Source organism: Salvelinus sp. IW2-2015, linkage group LG14 (genome assembly GCF_002910315.2).
Source record: "Salvelinus sp. IW2-2015 linkage group LG14, ASM291031v2, whole genome shotgun sequence".
NCBI lineage: Eukaryota > Metazoa > Chordata > Actinopteri > Salmoniformes > Salmonidae > Salvelinus > Salvelinus sp. IW2-2015.
This window is the reverse complement of record NC_036854.1, coordinates 43,274,420-43,295,920: the sequence shown is the minus strand read 5'-3', so window position 1 is coordinate 43,295,920 and position 21,501 is coordinate 43,274,420. Positions and strand designations below refer to the sequence as shown.

At 42.5% G+C, this 21,501-nt stretch overlaps 1 long non-coding RNA gene across 4 annotated transcripts; it reads left to right on the top strand.

Annotated features, from left to right (window-relative positions):
- Positions 1-16,074: 16,074 nt before the first annotated feature.
- Positions 16,075-21,078, top strand: LOC111972509 (uncharacterized). 4 transcript variants are annotated; one of them, XR_011480947.1, is made up of 4 exons: positions 16,075-16,238; positions 18,644-19,378; positions 19,471-19,709; positions 20,288-21,078. It is a non-coding gene; the product is annotated as an uncharacterized lncRNA (long non-coding RNA). The 4 variants fall into 4 exon arrangements; XR_002878469.2 differs by lacking the exon at positions 20,288-21,078 and having other exon boundaries at positions 19,471-19,509; positions 19,584-20,271; XR_011480948.1 differs by lacking the exon at positions 20,288-21,078 and having other exon boundaries at positions 18,644-19,355; positions 19,471-20,271.
- The last annotated feature ends 423 nt before the right edge of the window (positions 21,079-21,501 follow it).

The following is a 21,501-nucleotide window of genomic DNA, read 5'->3' as shown; positions in this document are numbered from 1 at the left end:
CTGACGCAATTAAGCAAGATTTTAGTTCTGGGTGTCCGAGATTACACACACACACCTCCCTCTCTGCGGCCGCTGGGCTCCTGAGGGGTTGAACTTGCCGTGTTTTATTAGTTGTATGGCATTCATAATGTAAGGGAGCTGTGACCTTCTCAAATTCCTACTGGTGATTACCTACCAGAAACAGCCTTTCAGGGAGAAAGCCAATAGCCAGTTTTCGTACACACAGCGTGACCTGTTCCTCAGAGGTCAAGTTATTAACACTGGAAAAACTACATGACAATCTCCCTCCGCCTGCCTCCGCGGGACAGAACTTGTTCAGTGGAGTTAGCCTGTAAAAAGAACTGGGTTCAAATACTGTTTGAAATCATTTGAAATACTTTATCTGGGCTTGATTGAGCTCGCCTGGCTAAATGGACCAATAAAATAGATCCAAAATTACGAACCCCGKCCATCTGGCACTCCAGGCATGCTAGAGTAAACACTCAAAGTATTTAAATGATTTCAAATAGTATTTGAACCCAGGTCAGCGTGTAAGCGGCAATAGCGGTGTCAGTAATGTTGTCCATTAGTTTTGCTGGCACACAGCATGGAGCGTATTAAAAGTTATATGTGCTAATTCCTCTGACTCTTGGTCAGTTTAATTAAAGAGTACTGTTGAGAGAGGAAGTCACACTGAGGTGGAAAATGGGATTAAAATTCTGGTGAGGGAAAACAGTCCAACAGTGTTGAGGAATAAGAGGTAACCTAGCTAACACACAGTAGTGCATGGTAGACGCACACACACATAGCCAGCCAGGCATTTCWCACCCTTGCAGACCTACAGTTTAGTTATTATTAAACATTTTTCACAACCACCATGTTCTCTCTACAAAGAGTGGTTTGTTCAAGAAGCCCTGTTTGCTCAGAGTTCACCCACTAAATCTAAGTAGTCACTCTAAAAATATTAATATTCATCAGCATTAGTGTAAAAGCAACAAGAGGCCCCTTGCCCCCCCACACACACACACACATGTCCACAGTGTTAAAACAACACACACTGTGGAATGCAGCGATAACTCCAAGATAAGTCAGATATTTTGATTGGCTGCGATGGCTTGTGAGCGACGTTGTGGAAAATCGCCTCCGACGACTCCAACGGCATGTGTCATTATTAGCTTCACTCATACGTGACTGATGTTGCTTTAAAAATGTTGAATACAGACACTGTCTGGCACTGAGGAAAATTGAGGGAGGGGGAGGCTTACTGTACATAGGGCAGTAATGTTGACCGTGTGTTGGCCAGGGCCTCCTTTTTGTTATGCAAGTCTTTATCTCTTTCACACATCGGGAGCAGACACGCACACTAACACACGCACACTAAAACACACACACACTAACACACACACAGAGCAGTCGGCTGTGGGTTATTATAGCTGACCTCTGGGTCTGTTCGCTGACTAAGGAGAGGTTTTAACCGTTCTTTAATTTCCCCGTTGTGTACATCAGGTTCTGTACACACACTGGTTTATACCTATGGATACACACACACACACACACACACACAAACACATCTCTATGGATGAACTATTGTCATTTTCCCCGTACATGTGACTATTATTAAACAAATGACACTATGTTTCTACCCCTGTGTAGTAGAAATAAACTAAAAGATCAGTGTCCTTTGCAATGAAGAAAGAAACAATTCAACATTCATAATATCCCGGGCAGGCAAGAGACGACTGTCTTCTCCAGAGCACAGTGGGTGGGAGGCAGAATATAGACCGTGAAATATTATCTACATTCAAAGTGTTGTCGCAAACAGGCCTCCGCTTTGTACCCCTTCTGCCAACTCCCAAAATATGACACGCACTCAGTACACCACTGTCATCTCCTTGTCCCTTCTCCAGCCGCACCCTTACCCCTACCCCTTTACCCCCTACCCCTGCACTGTGCCTCGCCTCTCTTTTCATCCCAATAATGTGCCCATTGTACCAGCTAGGCTGTGCTGTGTAGTGAATGAGGCGTGTAGTGTCTGACATGGCTGGTAAGCGTGTGCAGAGTTTCATCCTGCCTGAGAGAGGACACCAGCTCCTAGGGATTTCAAACACTTCTGTTAAATACCACAGGAGAAAGAGCTGCTTTGATGCTGGTTAAGTCCTACACTCTTAAAAATAAAMGTGCAAGTGGGAACCAAATAKGGTTCTTGAGAGCGATGCCATAGGGGAACCATTTTAGGGTTTCAGAAGAACCATAAATTGGATGGTTCTTTGAAGAACCATACACAAATGTAAAACCAGAAACGTTTTGCCCCCTCCCCCCCCCGCAGTAGGGTTTTAAGCCTTATTTACATATTTCCCAGGGTGCTTGTTGAGTGAATTTTAGTTACCAGTACCACACATGACCGTGTTTGCTAGTGACAGAAACAGGGTTGTTGCATTCATTAACATAATGGTCCCGTGGCCTTCTCCAAGTTAGATCCTTATTTAAGAAGTGTTTATTAAATTCTTCAATACATATTTCATCTGGCCTGCTTTTGAGGGTTAGGTTTACCCTGGTACAYTGGACTGAAACTCATGCTGGCTTGCAAAGTGATGTGTAATTCCTATTGGAATCCAGCCATAGCGGGAATATCCAACATTTTTATTCACCCACAACCGGCATTGCCAGTGTTGCGAAGAATAAGACACGAAACTACCATAACCATCTGAACTGAAATAACCATTTCAGGAAGGTGTGCAATAAGACCAAGTAACAGTGGAATAGTTTAGAAAAATGTATGCTATTTATATTTGAGTAGCATAAGATTAATTATATCATTGTACATACATGCAAAAACACAAATATTGAAACAAACAATACCAAAAATCAATCTGCAATAGAGCATGCTGGGAAATATGATAATGATGGGCGTGGTTTTGATTCAACTCTGATTATTAACATCAACACTGCGGTTATGTATAACGCTGAGTGTTAATTGAACTCTTTATAGTGTTAATTTAACTATCGAATCAGCACTAGAAATGTTACACTGAAAAAGCAACACTATTTAACACTGACCAATTTACTGTGTGCTATGAAAGGGARACATCGGCAGGCTTCCATACATTTCAAGAACCTTTTWGAATTCTGAAGAACCGTAGATGCCACGCCAAGAACCCCACACTTAACTCAAAGGGTCTTTATCGGGCAAGAGTTCTCCAAAGAACGTTAAGATCTGAGAAAGAACCATTTAAGAACCTTCATTTTTTTCAGCATCTGGGATCTGTGCCTGCACATTGGGGAGGAGAGGAGAGGGTATTCTAACTTTTACAGTGACCCTCTCTTCTACGTACCACTTCATTAGTCCACTGCATCTGTCTATCTTAACTTGGATCAAAATAAATGTCTCACACCCAAGAGGTGTTCTGTTGTCTTTCAAACCTGGACTAAAATATCCTTGAAATACTTGAATGTGAATGTTTGGAAATAGATTTGAACTAGTCTTTCGATATTGGTCCTCCTARTGGAGAATAACAGTGGCACAAGCGATATAAATCACAAGTGCCATTTAGAATGCAGCCACACACTTTTTAACAGGCATTTTATGAGCCCCACCAGCACCACATACCAGTTGATGCTTCACAGTGTGGTGCTTGACTTTTCTTTTTCACCACTTTCCTTCCCAAACGCCCCTGGTTGGAAAATCCTCTTCACGGAGCGAACAAAGCATCTCTTCACCACGGAGAGAGAGGAAGGAGGGGAGCCACGGGAGGCTGGAAGACTGCAGGGCTCTCCTCTCTTCTCTTTCTCTCTCCGCTCTGCTCTGCTCGCTGTGTGGACAATCATAATGGAAAGTCATTATAACCCAAACCACGTTGAGGGTACCGCTGCCATAATTTTTATTTTGCGTGCGAACCCACCGGTGCCCGACCACTTAGGAAACATTTCACAGCGTCGTCACGGCAATGCCAGAACGTAACGGAACAGGTCCCCTCAGCGGAGGGAGAATGGAACATGTGCTGTCAAGAGTCTGTCGTCGTGGCGATACCCCGCTAGGTTTTCAAACCCCCTGCCACCATCCCCAACTCTTCAGCTAGCTGGCACATCCCAACACAGACTTGACACAACGTTGTCCCCCCTCTCTCTGAGTGACGGCCTGTGAGCTTTTATCAATGACTTCTGAGCATAATTCTGTCTTTATTCACTTCAAAAGCCAGGCCCCAGACTGTCCAATCTGGGATGCCATCTTTCCGTCTTTCCCTCCTCCCCCCTCTCTCTCTTTCTCTGTCTCTGTTGTTTTCCCCTGGTGGTCTCTGCTGAGAGAAGGACGGCAGGAGGGAGATGAGTTTCCTCTTTGAAGTGAGTGCCTCTGAAAGAGAGAGATAAAAAGAGAGAGACAGAGAGTTTGATGCGAGAGACAGAGAGAGAGAGAGAGAGAGAGAGAGAGAGGAGAGAGAGAGAAGAGAGAGAGAGAGAGAGAGAGAGAGAGATTGTACTGTTGAGAAACACAGCCAGTCCCACAAAGCTGACATCAAATAGACAAGTCACTCGAGGGAAACCGATTCAAAATGTTCTCTCTCTTCACCCTCCACCCTTTACATGTACAAGCCTCGCTCTTTGCCCTGCTTCTTTTTTTTTTACAATCTTGTAATTGAACCAGGCTGGCTGCGACAGAGGTGGTTGTTTGACTAAGGAAGTGCGTGAGGTTAGAGGTCAGGACAGGTTTGAACGCCCTTCCTTGGTGGGAAGGAAGGGACTAGGTCCAGTTGGGCTGGGGGGAGGGTGAGGCTGGGAAGGGACTAATTCCAGTTGTGCTCGTGAGGGTGAGACAGGCCCATGGAGGGTGCAACTGAATGGGGAGACAGATGAAGCTAAGGCCCTGACCCCTAATTACTACAGTAATGTCCGCAAAACACCAAGTCCACAAAAACACAACACTTTTTAACTACAGTAAATACGACAGTATTTGATTTACATATTGCCGTGTCCATTCCCCGCTCCCATATCGTGCCACCCATAAATGGGAAACCTACATGCCAAGTATAGACCCTATATTGTGTTCTCTACAGGTTGTAGAAAAGAGCTAGAGTGCTGAACTATCGGTTAGACCCAGTTCATTACATACATACATACATACATACATACATACATACATACATACATACATACATACATACATACATACATACATACATACATACATACATACAGACAGTACAAGTTATAGAAAATGTACCCTTCTATAATTTCTCCAGGAAGTTTCCTGAAACATTAGGCTTCTACGGAGAATAAACTAGAAGCTAGAAAAACAAAGGGAGTGACACACTTCATATCTATAACCTCACAGTAATTTATAAAAAATTACTGGGGGTAAAAATGGGTAAAAAAAACACCAACGTTTCAGCATCACTGTGCCTTTTTCAGGGTAATGTCATGAACGCTTGAACAAGGTTATGTGGACAAACAGTGCAATTAGTGCAACCAATGACAATAGTGAGAGGTGTGACATAATTGCTAAGTTGATCAGAAGGAACTGAGCGAAACTGTTAAAAGGCAATAGTCCACAGCGTATTGAATATATTATGCCATTGTTATCACTAGCATAATATTAGCATCAACATTATTGTTTCATTTAATTTCACCTATATATTTAAATATTTCCAATTTCATTTTTTTTTWWATTACATGTAATCTTTTGGTTGAACCATAATGCATAATAAGCATCATCAACAGGGGGAACATATTGGGTATATATTTAATCTCCCAATAAATTACTGGGAGTTTATATATATGGAGTGTGCGACTCTCTTTGTTTTTATAACCATAGTATACTATATCATTTTTGCATGTGGGAACGCTCGATTGCAACGAACAGCAGAATTTAACGTGCTCCTGCAGGTTACCGCAAGATCTCTTTAACGCTACTAATGGGAGATTACACGCACCTGTGGGCTAAACTAAYCTTGATTGCAACGAAAAACCCACAAGGATAAACCAGCAGATCAGTTGATCTCTCGTTGTTACCGTGTCTAGTGATTATGATACCAGACAACTTTATTAGATTCTTTACTCCCTCCTCAAATGGAGCATCGGAAACCYTAAGGCTGATGAATGTAAAAATAGTTATTAGATTATAAGAATATCGAAGTAGTGAGCCTATACTTCACTTCAACATTTCACCTTCAATGGCAAYAAAAWATATATGCCATAATTTGTAATTTTGTTTTACAGATTATATAACAATTTACTTGATTTAGTTACACATTTCAATTTTTATTTATTTATTTTACCTTTATTTAACTAGGCAAGTCAGTTAAGAACAAATTCTTATTTTCAATGACGGCCTWGGAACAGTGGGTTAACTGCCTTGTATTGATGGTTTAACAAATGATCAGGTAGCTTTCGATGGTTGCAATTGGCCCCAAATTTGTAGCAATATGAGASAGAGCATTTTAATTGTTTAATTCACTTGCTTTGGCAACGTAAACACGTTTTCCAATGCCAATAAAGCCCCTTTCGAATTGAGATAGAGAAGAACAGAGACAGCGTATGGAACATCCTCTCCGCGAACAAACAACATTTAAATTAAAATCTTGTCTACTGCCTGAGTTGATCTAACATTGGAGCAAATAAACAACACACTCATACTACAAGTGAACCTTTCAGACAGGCCATTTTACGAGGAACTGACATTGTTCCAAGTACAACCAATGTCCCTTTAAGTAGTGGTGAGTAAACAGATCCAAACTGTCCTTGAGCTTTTGTTTGTGCCGAGCCTTACAACATGACGTTCATTGGACTGGTATTGCTTTCATTGGGGCCCTTAACTCCATTAGGCTCTTAAGATGCTCTTTTACATGAGTGTGTGTATTTATCTAACTATACTGACTGTCTGGGAGGAGGGAACGAGAATGCGGTGGAGGGAGGGAGGGATAGAGGGATGGTGACATGTCAAAACTGGTCCCACGGCCTATCAGTGACAAGACCTCACATCTGAAATGCCCAAATAAGCCCCAGGCTATGGGAAGATGACCACTCCCTCTCTCAGGCACTCAGGCTTAACCACACCCCCTCCCTAAACACACATCCTGTTACTGTGACAGTTTCTAAGTTCCCATAAGTCCACTAATTGCTCACTTACCTAATGGAGGTCAACTTAAAAGCCTGTGGTTGGTAGGGATTGAGAGTGGTGAGGGGCGTGCACACGCGCGCGCACTGCATGCCTCCAGGGGAATATGAGCTCCAGAGGGGTATTCTATGAAGCAAGCRAGATCTACTGAGTGTTTTCTAAAGCTAACCAGCTTCAGTTAGCCTCACATTCCAGCTCCGGCTTCATCCGTACTACAACGGTGCATTTTGCTCGTTCGCCTGCCGCTAAGTCTAGCAGACTTGTAACTGCGCTTGCATGTTGAGACAATGCTGAAGCATAAATTCATGGGCAAGTCAGTGGAACATTTTAATTTGTGCCGAAATAAAAACGGAAAAGGAAAAGTTATCTTGCAAATTCAGCAGGCTATGGTGTAAAAGGGGCGTTTAGAAATGACGCCTTTTATTACTTTTCATTAATGCCGTCTTTGGTGTGCTCATCAATGTGCAAGCACTTTTTTTCTCCACTCCTATCGATAAAATAATTTGATTAAGTCACACAAAAGTTTTACTGTGCGTGAAGTTTCAAATGCATTCTGTCATTACTAAATAATGTGATAGGTATTTTAACATAATACTTAAAAAAATAAATAAATAAACACTTTCTTAATAAAATATTTAATCAGTCATCTTCCTCAAAGGAAGGGGATGATGACGCAATCTTTGCAAGAAGGAGGGAATCAGATTTCATTGGTCCTCAACTCGTGGCTCAGACACTTCATTCAGGGTAAGTGGAGTTTGAACTGAGTTAGCATGCCCCGGAGCAGGTTAGTTATGAATAGGGCTGTTACGGTGACCGTATTACTGCCACACCGGCGGTCACGAGTTATGACGGCAGTCAAATTCCACTTGACCGTTTAGTCACAGTAATTATGCGTCGCCAAGCTCTGATGCTGCTGATGGTCATTTGTAGCCTACCAAACTTGCTAACTGCCTGGTACTCAGCACTCTATAGTCACTCTGACATCAATGCAAATGTAATGGAACATTTTATCAAACACTTCATGAAAGCCCATGAGCTCATGTTATGCAACATTTCTATATGCTATGCAATTGAGTGAAAAAACTGAGTTTTGATGGCCTCTATTAAATAGAGGAGGATCAATAATAGGGACTCCCTAAATCTTTCTCAGATTATTACCAATTCCACAAGGTATGAGTCATACCAGAAAAGGCTACTCTTCTTGATGTTAGCCTCACAAATAATTTACATTTACATTTAAGTCATTTAGCAGACGCTCTTATCCAGAGCGACTTACATCCTGATAGGTATCAGTCTGGTGTTTTCTGTAATGACCTTAGTGATCACTGTTTTAAAGCCTGTGTTTGTAATGGCTGCTCAGTGAAACGACCTGTCCTGATTTGTCATAGACGCTTGCTCAAAAACGTTAATGATCAAGCCTTCCTTCATGAACTGGCGAGAAATAGACCTTKTTTTTTTATATTTTCAGTGGTATCGTTAACCAACAACCAACCCCATAAAGAAAATTTGAATTAAAAACAGGTTCAGCCCCTGGTTCAACCGTGATCTTGCAGAGTTACTCCACCTCAAGAATGACATTTGGCGAAAGGCTTGGCACACGCATGCTAAGGCTGACTGGCTCTCATTCAGGAAAATGAGAAATAAGTGCACTCTGGCTGTCCGGAAGGCCAAAGTTAGTTACTTTAAGGAGCAGTTCTCTCTCTGTGGGTCTAACCCCAAGAAGTTCTGGAAAACGGTTAAAGACCTGGAGAATAAACGCTCCTCCTCACAGCTGCCCATGTCCCTTAATGTTGATGATGTGGTTGTTACTGACAAGAAGCACATGGCTGAGCTCTTTAATCACCACTTCATTAAGTCAGGATTCCTATTTGACTTAGCCATGACTCCTTGCRAGTCCAACATTTCCTCATCTCCCACTCCTTCTAATGTGACTATCCCCGATGCTTCTCCCTCTTTTTCTCCTGCCCCACTACAAAGTTTCTCCCTGCAGGCAGTCACCGAGTCRAAGGTGCTAGAGGAGCACCTGAAACTTGACACCAAAAAACATCTGGGTCAGATGGWTTAGACCCTTTCTTCTTTAAGGTCCTGCCTCTATTATCGCCAAGCCTATCTCCGACCTTTTAAAAACTTCCTAGGGATAGGGTCTATTTTTCGGAATTTACGCCTGACTGACGTGCCCAAAGTAAACTGCCTGTTACTCAGGCCCAGAAGCCAGAATATGCATATAATTGGTAGCATTGGATAGGAAACACTTTGAAGTTTGTAGAAATGTTAAAATAATGTATGATACTATAACACAATTGATATTCCAAAGAAAGAAATCCAAAGATAAACCAACCAGATTCTTCTTTTTAGGTCCCAGGCTCTAGTAATGGAAAGCTATGGGTCCTATGTAATTCCAGCTCCCAGATTGCAATTCCTATGGATTCCACTAGATGTCAACAGTCTTTGTTTAAGGTTTCAGGCTTGTTTCTTCCAAAACTAGTAAGAATTTGRAGTTTTGGTACAAAGAGTCCCAGTGGAAAATCAAATCAAATCAAATGTATTTATATAGCCCTTCTTAGATCAGCTGATATCTCAAAGTGCTGTACAGAAACCCAGCCTAAAACCCCAAACAGCAAGCAATGCAGGTGTAGAAGCACGGTGGCTAGGAAAAACTCACTAGAAAGGCCAAAACCTAGGAAGAAACCTAGAGAGGAACAAGGCTATGAGGGGTGGCCAGTCCTCTTCTGGCTGTGCCGGGTGGAGATTATAACAGAACATGGCCAAGATGTTCAAATGTTCATAAATGACCAGCATGGTCAAATAATAATAATCACAGTAGTTGTCGAGGTCAGCACCTCAGGAGTAAATGTCAGTTGGCTTTTCATAGCCGATCATTGAGAGTATCTCTACCGCTCCTGCTGTCTCTAATGAGTTGAAAACAGCAGGTCTGGGACAGGTAGCACATCCCGTGAACAGGTCAGGGTTCCATAGCCGCAGGTAGAACAGTTGAAACTGGAGCAGCAGCATGGCCAGGTGGACTGGGGACAGCAAGGAGTCATCAAAAATGGAGCTCTATAGGAGAAAGCCCTGCCTCCAGCTGTTTGCTTAGAAATTCGAGGGACAATTAGGAGGCCTGCATCTTGTGACCATAGCGTACGTGTAGGTATGTACGACAGGACAAAATTGMAAAGATAGGTAGGAGCAAGCCCATGTAATGCTTTGTAGGTTAGCAGTAAAACCTTGAAATCAGCCCTWGCCTWAACAGGAAGCCAGTGTTAGCACTGGAGTAATATGATCACATGTTTTGGTTCTAGTCAGGATTCTAGCAGCYGTATTTAGCACGAACTGAAGTTTATTTTGTGTGCTATCCCAGTAGCCGCAAAGTAGAGCATTGCAGTAGTCTAACCTAGAAGTAACAAGCATGGATTAATTTTTCTGCATAATTTTTGGACAGAAKATGTTTGATTTTTGCAATGTTACGTAGATGGAAAAAAGCTGTCCTTGAAACAGTCTTCATATGTTTGTCAAAAGAGAGATCAGGGTCCAGAGTAACACCGAGGTCCTTCACAGTTTTATTTGAGACGACTGTACAACCATCAAGATTAATTGTCAGATTCAACAGAAGATCTCTTTGTTTCTTGGGACCTAGAACAAGCACCTCTGTTTTGTCCGAGTTTAAAAGTAGAACATTTGCAGCCATCCACTTCCTTATGTCTGAAACACAGGCTTCCAGCGAGGGCAATTTTGGGGCTTCACCATGTTTCATTGAAATGTAAGCTGTGGTGTCATCCGCATAGCAGTGAAAGTTAACATTAATTGTTTTCAAATGACATCCCCAGGGTAAAATATATAAGTGAAACAATAACGGGTCTAAAAACAACTTGAGAAACAAATGTACAGTTAATTTGTCAGAAGCAAACCCATCCATAGAGACAAACTGATCATCGTCTCCGACAGATAGATCTAAACCAGGCAGAACTTGTTCGTGTAGACCAATTGGTTGTCCAATCTCTTCCAAAAAAATGTGGTGATCGATGGTATCAAAAGCAGCACTAAGGTCTAGGAGCACGAGGACAGATGCAGAGCCTCGGTCTGACGCCATTAAAGGTAATTTACCACCTTCACAAGTGCAGTCTCAGTGCTATGATAGGGGTCTAAACCAGACTGAAGCATTTCGTATACATTGTTTGTCTTCAGGAAAGGCAGTGAGTTGCTGCGCAAACAGCTTTTTCTAAAATGTCTGAGAGGAATGGAGATTCGATATAGGCCGATAGTTTTTTATATTTTCTGGGTCAAGGTTTGGCTTTTTCAAGAGAGGCTTTATTACTGCCAACTTTTAGTGAGTTTGTAACACATCCGGTGGATAGAGAGCCGTTTATGTTCAACATAGGAGGGCCAAGCACAGGAAGCAGCTCTTTAGTAGTTTAGTTGGAATAGGGTCAGTATGCAGCTTGAAGGTTTAGAGGCCATGATTATTTTCATCATTGTGTCAAGAGATATAGTACTAAAACACTTGAGTGTCTCCCCTTGATCCTAGGTCCTGGCAGAGTTGTGCAGACTCAGGACAACTGAGCTTTGGAGGAATACGCAGATTTAAAGAGGAGTCCGTAATTTGCTTTCTAATGATCATGATCTTTTCTCAAAGAAGTTCATGAATTTATTACAATCCATCCTCTCTTGGGGAATGCTGCTATTTAGTTAGCTTTGCGACAGTATTAAAAATAAATTTTGGATTGTTCTTATTTTCCTCAATTAAGTTGGAAAAATAGGATGATCGAGCAGTGATTTTATGAAGCCTGTGTTGGTTGAAAAATATGTTTGATGTGGGGCGCCGTCCTCAAACAATCGCATGTATGCTTTCGCTGTAAAGCCTATTGTAAATCGGACAACGCAGTTAGATTAACAAGAATTTAAGCTTTTAAATGATATAAGATACTTGTATGTTCATAAATGTTTAATATTACGATTATTATTTGAATTGCGCGCCCTCCAATTTCACCGGATGTTGTCGACAGTTGTCCCGCTAGATTTGAGATATCTGAGAGAGTCAAATGAGTGAGAGGTGCTTCGGAGCCCAGAACCAGGAGAAGGGAATTATCATTATTATATTCAGCACAAGGGCACAACGGCCACTGGCCTCAAAAGGCATGGATTTTTMGGGGGGGCATTACAGCCACACAATATGCGCACTCCCTCACATCATTCCTTTCTATTTTCTTCATACTGTAGGATAATTCCACCGAATTCTAAACAAATATTGTCTGCTAAATGAACTAGTGTAGCCCACAGCCATATGGCATAGCCAGATCAGGYCCTAATATAAGGACAACTCAGAGTATGTTATTCTGTTCTTCTGAGATTTTCTTCATATCATGTTTCTTAAGACCTGTCTAAAATAAATAACGTATTTATTGTGATGGTGTAGGCTATATTACATGGATTTATTAGACATTTTAAATGTAGATGTTCCAAAGGTCTGCATTAGTGGCTTTTAGGCTATACATGGAAGCCAGAAGGTGCAAAATGTGTTWATGTTAATTAACGGTCAATTGCCGTGAGACCGGCAGATATTTGCTTGACAWTCACCGGCTGACGAAATTTCATGACCGCCACAGRCCTAGTTCAGAAGMATTCGTTGCCATAGAAATGTACCTGGTTAAAAGGTGAGCCTCATTCGTATGACTGGTTATCCCGAGTTGAACTCAGAGTGGACCAAATCTGATTCGTAAGACACCCCTCTGTGTTTCAGCAGCACTTTGCAGGATTATTTAGGCTGACTTTAAATCTGGTTGCTGGGCAAGGGCTTGCATAGTTGTCTGATCTTACAACCTCTGGGGTTTTGTTCACTTCTCTCACTGACGAATTCCTAAACTTAAGTGTTTTTCTTCCATGTCTATCCGTTTTCTCTCCTCTTTAAGTATAATTTGCTAAACTCCTCTGCCGTGTGTTTTCCCCTCAACAGAAATATTGGGTGTTGTTATTGGAGGGATCGCTCCAAGATCAAGTTTGCACAATGYCCTTTTCAGCGAGACTAAGAGGAGACTCTTCTGCTGAAGCTAAAGGAATTTGACTTTCTGTGGGACAACTTCGTGGTTGATCATTGTAGGATCCCAAAGCAAATAACACAATGTAAWGTCCCAAATGGCACTCTATCCRCTATTTAGTGAACTACTTTTGARCAGGAACCACAGGGTTCTGGTCAAAAGTAGTGCACAATATAGGGAATAGGGTGCCATTTYGAACATTGARCATGTGTTATTTGCACAGGGGATCACACAATCACTTAGAGGGCCTGGGTCCTGAATACAGACACACAGTACCCAGCTACCAGCAAACGTTCCCACAACTTTAGAGAGCGTTCCCTTATGAGTCTCATTAGGTCATTAACTAACATTTTCATAGGAATTTTCCTGTGATGTGCCAAGAATGTTTCCAAGAGACCATCCCCTTAATGTCAAATAGAACTTACACAGAACACATCATGTTTCATGGGAACGTTGCAAGAACAGTCATGTGTTCAGTTCTGTGGGTTAGGAGAACATTCCATCAACATCCCACTAAACTTACACAGAACATGGTTGCCATGTTCTCAGAACATYAGATATCAATGTTCTAGACCTCTGCAACATATGCAGTATTCTGCAGTCCTCTTGGTGTTGAATCTTCTAAAGTTCTCCCATGTCACCCCGCTCCTCCACACACTCCGCTGGCTTCCAGTCGAAGCTCGCAACCGCTTCCAATACCCTGGTGCTTGCCTACGGAGCAGCAATGGGAACTGCCCCTCCCTACCTTCAGTCTCTGCTCAAACACTACACCCCAACCCGACCATTCTGTTCTGCCACCTCTGATCTCTTGGCCCTCCCACCACTACGGGAGGGCAGCTCCCGCTCAGCCCAGTCCAAGCTCTTCTCTGCTCTGGAACCCCAGTGGTGGAACCAGCTTCCCCTTGAGTCCCTGCCCATCTTCGGAAAACATCTGAAACCCTACCTCTTCAAATAGTATCTTAAATAATCCCTCAGCATCCAACCAACAAACAAAGAGCTATGAATGGATCAGTGGTTCACCAATCAGGGCCTTGATTGGCTCGCCAACAGTAACATGACGTGATGTGTAATGACATTTTTTTGATGGGGGATTACGTTTCTTGGATGTCCTGACTACTGATGCACAGAAATGTTCTTCAAACGTTCTCATGAAATGTGTAGGAACATGAATATCTTATGTTGTGAGAACATGGCAACCATGTTCTGTGTGTGTGTTTGGTGGGACGTTGATGGGATATCCTCCTAACCCACAGAAAACTAGACACATGAATGTTCGTGCAACGCTCCTGTGAAACGTGTCTGGAACATTAAAATATTTTATTCTGAGAACATGGCAAACATGCTCTGTGTATGTTTGGTAGGACATTGAGAGAATATTCCCGTAACCCTGAGAAAACTGGACACGAATGTTCTTGAAACGTTCCCATTAAACATGTCTAGAACATTATCTTATGCACTGCAAGCATATTAACCATGTTCTGTGTATGTCTGGTGGGGCATTGATGGAACATTCTCCTAACCCTCAGAAAACTGGACATATGAATGTTCTTGCAACGTTCCATGACACCGTGTCTAGAACAGTAATATTGTATATTTTGAGAATATGATAACCATGTTCTGGCTACTATCTGGTTTGACTTTAATTGAATGTACTCCTAACTCTAAATGCTAAAAAGGTTCTGAGAAGGTTTTTGCTAACATAGATAGAATGCTCCKCTAAGTAACGGAAAACTGGACACTAGGGAAACATTATGTGTAACATTCCAAAATGTTCTCTCTCCCTAGAATTGTTAGCTGGGGTATATCTCTCCCATATCCATGTGAGTGTGGTTTAGCTTCATATTTTAAAGTCTTTCAGCAAAACTGGATATTAAAATGTCACAGAATGAAACAAAGTGTCTGATATGTATCTATGATTAACCACATTTGGTCTTTAGGGGAATGAAAGACAAACACAACCTATGCAAGGGGAATAAAGTATAGCATAATTTATACATGATTTAAATGCTAAATACCCTGGATAGATAAGATGTTTTCCTCCCCTGCTCATGTGTCCCCTTTGAGGAATGCGATTGAGTTTTGGCTGGGCTTTTCAGCATGTGAATCAGATATTGCCATGGTAGGAACGGGAGAGCGGAGGTGGTGGGCGACTCCTTGGGAATATGGACAGGGGCTGGGGTTAGGGACTGGGGGTTGGGACTGGGGTTGGTAGTCTGGGGCAATATCTGGGGCCTGTGCTTGAGGCTGGGGGCTGGGGTTAGGGACTGGGGGTTGGGACTGGGGTTGGTAGTCTGGGGCAATATCTGAGGCTTGGGCTGGGGGCTGGTGTGGGAAGATCTGTGGTGGAGGTAATGGATCACCCTGTCAGGCTCTGCGGACACCAGACAGATGGTCCCTGGCATCTGGCCTGCACTGAGACAGTCTGCCCTCCCTGTGGAAGACAGAATCACACTGTCTGGGGACATTTGATATGAAAACACACTCATGCTTCACTCTTTTATCTGGTAACATTATAAGTTGTTATACAGAGCAAACATGACGCTTGATAAATTACTACATGTGTTATGAAGAGGTGAATGAAATATCATGAGGAGTGTCGAAATTGCAGATGAACTCTTAGTCGCCACAAAGGGACTTTAAAGTCGGTCTTGGATCTGGTAACATGATACGTTGTTATGCAGTTCAAACACAAAAAAACCAAACTGAATAAATGACTCCATAACCACAGTGTATATTAAAGATTGATGGAAAGTGTTTAGTCCTCTCAGCCACCCCAAAAGTAGGGGAAGTTGAGTTGGTTGGGCTCGGCTCCATTGCTGGAAGACAGGGTTGACCCGGTGGGCGGTAGCGCCCATCCATAGGGCAATGATCCCAGGGACAGACAGGGGAATGGGGCACGCGGCATTGATCAAAGGTTAACCAGCCTCCCGCCACTCTCCAAATAAATACACCCCCCTCCTCGTCCCTCCACGGGGATCCCAGTGCCAGGCTTGTTTCAATAAGTCCCCTTTATTGTATAGACACAGCGAGAGGGCTTTGAGCCAGCCCATTCAGCCTGGGCTTCCCATAGGATTACATATCTAAATATATGGAAGTAAAAGTGGCCCGGGCAGCCACCAGGGGTGAGTAGAAGGGATGGAAGYGGGTGCTGGAGTTGGGTGATTCTGTTAAATGAACCAGCACTGAAAAGGATCACGACTTTGGATGGAGAGTCCACAACCCACCACACTTGCTAAGACTATCATCAGTGGACTTGAATTTTCAGCTTGGTTAGAGTACAAATCACGGTTTGGTCAACAGGTTTCAATTCAGTCAATTRAGGAAGTYAAAAATCTTCATAAAAACTAGYTATAATTTTCATGAGCTCAGAGAGTGACGTGTTCTGTTGTTATGGAGTGTTTGTTATGGAGTGTTTGAGGTACTGTAGAGGGGGCGGTAAAGGTGGGGGTGGTAATTTTGTTGGCATAGGGGTGTAGAGGGGGGTTCTGGATGATGGACAGCCCACTGTAGAAGGGAGCCAGAGTGGGCCGGGTTGAGGGGGTCATACTGTTAACCCATGATAGAAGCTGCATGAGTAATTTCATAAATAAAGTGGCAGGTGGGTCTTGTTGGATATGCTTGCTCTCTCCTGCCTGAATGGAGGCTAATGTTCCTGACCTCCTCATCCCGGTTGGGGCCACGGCAGCTGGCCTACGTCATTGCTGAGTTGGTGTGTTTGCTGCGTGTGTGTGCTGCGTGCGTGTGCGTGTACGTCTGTGGTTATATGAGTACCCAGCTTTGCTGTTACCCATTTAATCTTTAATGTCAGGAAACTTTCCCAAGACCGAGGAACAGAAGCATTATTCTGTACCTTAGGAAAGTCGATTAGCAAAGTCTTCCAACCCCAGTCAGCACAGTTTTCCCTAACCCTGCCACAARGCTGCTTGGTAAAAACCAACCACTGGAAACCAGTCAAGCTGACGTATTAGTCTGTAGTCCAGTCTGTGCTATGATGCCCTGTCAATGCTGTGTCTCCATGGTGGGAGGATAAATCACCAGGCCTGGTATAAACATGTCAGTGTGTCTCCTCCAGGCCTCCAGGCTGAGGAAATCCAGGGCTACTGAGGTTGGGGGCCTGGCCCAGGCACAGAGCTCCTGGCCTGGGGGAGGTCATCAGACAGACAGGGGAGTGGCATGGAGGTCAGGAACACAAACCTGACCTGGCTGTAAATCACTCTGACCATATCCCGGCATGAAAGACAAGGCAGGCCTGGGTTCAAATACTGTACTATCTGAAACAAATTCTCTGCTTGATTGGGCTTGTCTGGCTTAATGAACCAATAGCATAGTCACAAAACTGAAAATCRCTTATTTCTGGCACTCCAGGCAGGCTCAAGCAAACCCAGCTAGCATATTTGGTTGTGGGAACCTAAGTGTTTGGTTTCCCATTGGTTCTGGGAATAAAGCCATATTTCCTGACAGTTTTTTAAAAGGTTGCAGGGAGGTTCTGAGAACGTTTTACTATGGTTCCCTGAAAGTTTTCCATGGAGGTTTTATTAACGTTCTGAGAATGAAAATTATAGGTAATTCAAAGGTCATTAAATAACATTCTGAGAACATATTTCAATAAGACTGCTAGCTTAGGTTAACAAGTTTAAACTCCAAGCACAGATAGGACACATGGAAATACACTTGCTTAGGCATTAATCATGCAAACACATTTCTTTWAAAATTTTGGCACGATGTAAGCGAGGTTGAAATCTATGACCTTCTTTTCTCTATCCATGTAATTAGTACACGTGGTGCAGTGAACAGCATACAAAGCTGTTCATTTCAATCTATTCAAACAGGCCCCAGTTCAAAGTAAACAAGCACTCATTAAGATCAGGTGTGGTCAATTAGTGGGCGTGGCCAACCAACCTAAACACACTTAACAAGYTAGAGGATCGAGAGAGTTTTGTTGATGCTCAGAARGGAATGCATATATTTTWAAATWACATTCTGAGAACGTTCTCTGAATGCAAAGTTTCCTTGTGGTTTTAATGGAATGTGTAACTATGTTGGAACTTTTAGGAAAAGTTTCTTAAACTAATGAAATGCCAACTTTTCATCAAAAAAATAAATAATAATAATTAATAAATAAACTCAAATGTGCTGAGAATGTTCCAAAGCCAAGCAACTATTCTGCACCATTCCCAGAAAGAAGTGGGATGGTTGTATGCTAAATAACCATTGGACAATCACGCTCTCACCAATCTCTAAGAACATATGGTTCTCAGAACATTATGTGCTAGCTGGGAACACTCAAAAGATTACAATAGTACTTAAACCCAGSTCTGGAGAGAGGACACCTCCGGAACAGAGGCTAAGTAAAACATCCCCACATCCTCACAGGCCCAAGGTCACAGCCTGGTTGTCCAGTGACAGTGCAGAATGCCTCAGAGGTTCCTCTATTGCCTTCTCCATCCTCGGTCAAGACGAATAATATGATCATATGAGTCTGAGTGCATCCCTGTAATAACCTAACGTCATGTCTTCCTTCTTCCAGCCACTGTGTCTGAGTCTGAGTGTCCTGGTCGCAGAGAGCCCAGCTGAGAGGTCAGGCGTCGAGCGAGTAGGTGCCATGGTGTGAGATACCGTCATGTCTGCCTGGTGAAGTGAGGGAGGGAGACGGGAGAGGAGATGGAATGGAAAATGGCCCTGGCTGTTTGCACCATGTGGAGAGGACACCTAGCCACTCTCCATATCCTCAGGGCTACTGGGGTCAAGACATTAAAGCTAGGGGTGAGATAGCTGTCCCTCTCTGACTGGAGCTCTTTGATGACGTGAGGAAAGCCTTTGTGTGTGTGTAATAGCCAGGAGGACCCGGATAAACAGGCCCTTTCTGTCCACTAAAAGCCTTTGTTGTCTGGGCTGTGTGGAGATGGAGGGGTGGAGGGTTAAGGCGTCCGCATGCTGCCCATCCGGAACAGTTCGTGCACATAATATGGAAACATTTTGTGCCGTTATAGTCTTCGGCAAGTTTTTGTTTGACTGTTTGTGCATACAATATTTTTTCTCGAGGCAAGACCGAAATTCGGTTGCCGAKGTCTACGCTCCTTCGGCGGTGATTGGTCAACTGTAGGGGGCGAAGATTCAGCCCGGAACCCATTGTGGATTCAAAATGGCAAATGACAACAACTACAATAGTTGGTGGGGGTTCTTGCAGAAACATAACTGGCCAACTGAATCATTTGGATTTGAATTTGAAAGGACAGCAGGTGCAGGAACTTAACTGAAAAATGTAAAGATCTCTTGTATAATCTAAATTGATATTGCTTTATGATGATACCGTCTATCTTTTAATATTTGTGGAAATATTTTTTTTTAAAATAGAAAATGGACCCAATTCAATAGATATCAATCAACAAAGAGGTAAGAATATGTTGAAGGCTAGCTGTATTGGGTGCAGATGACTGAACTGCTCACTTTTGTGTCTGTGTCTGCAGGTATACAGACGAGGATTCATACAAAGGTATTTCTATTGGTATTGGTATGTTATGCAGATCACATTTACCATCCTCCTCCCTTACCTCTTCAATATAAATCCCATAGGCCTCTACATTATGAACAAGGTATGTGTATGAAAACCATTATCAAAAGTGTTTTTCACATTTAACACAAAAACCAAGTTATGAATACTGTCGTGTGCATGTTTTGTTAATCATCTGTATAATTACAATTTTTTGAATTCACAGACTTCACCCTCCCTACACCACTTATGAATATAACAGGAAACCTGTTCGATCACCATGCACTGCAAAATCATTCTGGRTATGGATACGGAGTTTACCTCATATTTAGATTTTTTAATTCTGCTTTGCCACTAAAATCATAATAAACACTGACAACTAAAATATTGTGTTATTGTTGTTATGTGTATTATTAATAATAATATTAATAGGGGAATGGGGGTATTTCAAAAATGTACCCCAAAAGGTTCTTCAAAAGGTTCTTAAAGGGTCCATTTAAAGGGTTATTTGAAGAACCTATAGGGGTTCCCCCACAGTTTAAATATGAAGAACCCCTAAAGTATCCTCCAGGAACCTTTACTTTTTAGAGTGTACAATTCTAGCATGTAAAGGCCAGTTCACTTTTCTCCACAGACTCTTCTCTAATCCCCCCCCCCCCCTCTTCTCATCCTTTCCACAAGGCCCTGACACCTATAGCTGATTTCATGGATGACCTATCGCCAAAACTATCACCAGCTGCATGAGTTCGTGCATGACTTCAAGAAGAGGACATGGACCAAACGACTGGGAACACAGTGAAATGAACAACTTGTTCTGTTGATGTTCAGATATCTCAGGAGTCCAGCCTGGTCTCATAGACTAGACGTAACATAGTAAATGTTAATCCGGAACACTAAAATGTGTACGTTATGTCAGGTTTGGTTTGGTTACATAAGACAGATGGTTACTTAAGGCAAAAAAAAGAAAGCAGGGTGGTTGGTCGGGCATATTAACGCAAACGTCTAGAAATTGTGAGTTTGAATCTCATCATGGACAACTTTTGCATTTTAGCTAATTAYCAACTTTTCATCTACTTACTACTTTTTGCTACTTTGCAACTACTTAGCACGTTAACTAACCCTTCCCCTAACCTTAACCTTAACCCTTTTAGCGAACATACCATATGAAACTTAACATATAATACTAAATGGAGTGTGCCAGATTTACGTACAGAATAATACGAAATGCTCCGAGACCAGGTTGAGGAATCAGGGGATAGATACTTTCATTTTATTCCATTGACATTTTTATTGTTTACATGCCTGTTTTACGCAGACACATTTGTACTATTGTTCTGAAATATTTGTATTTACACTGACACTTTAATTMACAGGTGTTAAGTACATGTCTGTTCTTAGCAGACACCTTTGTATTGTATTTTGGGTTACTTTCAGAGCCCAGATGCCAGAATAAAGGTTTATTTTTGTGTGCTGAAAAAGGTGTGTTTGTTGGCATTTCTTCATCTCAATACAAAGTGTTTCAATGCATTCTGTAAATTCTGTGTGTCACAGACTTTACGGACTTTCTTCAACTTGTATGGTGTAGTTCAATCTAATCTTAATTAATGCACACTGAGACATCATATAATCAAGTTTGATTGTATTAACAAGATTCAAACTCCACATTTTGTTCACAGTGCAAACTGCGTGTGTGTGCATCAAGTGGTGTGTGTGCGTGACAGGTCCAAACAAATGCCTATTCTACATGATTGCTGGCCTAGGGTTGAGTTTTCCACTCCTAACTTCCTGCCATGGCACACGTCCAGGGGGCATGATTGATTGAAAGGGGCAATGCGACACACAAGATCATCYAAACAGCAAGCAGACATCCTGAAGTGGGCCGAAAATGCTGCTCC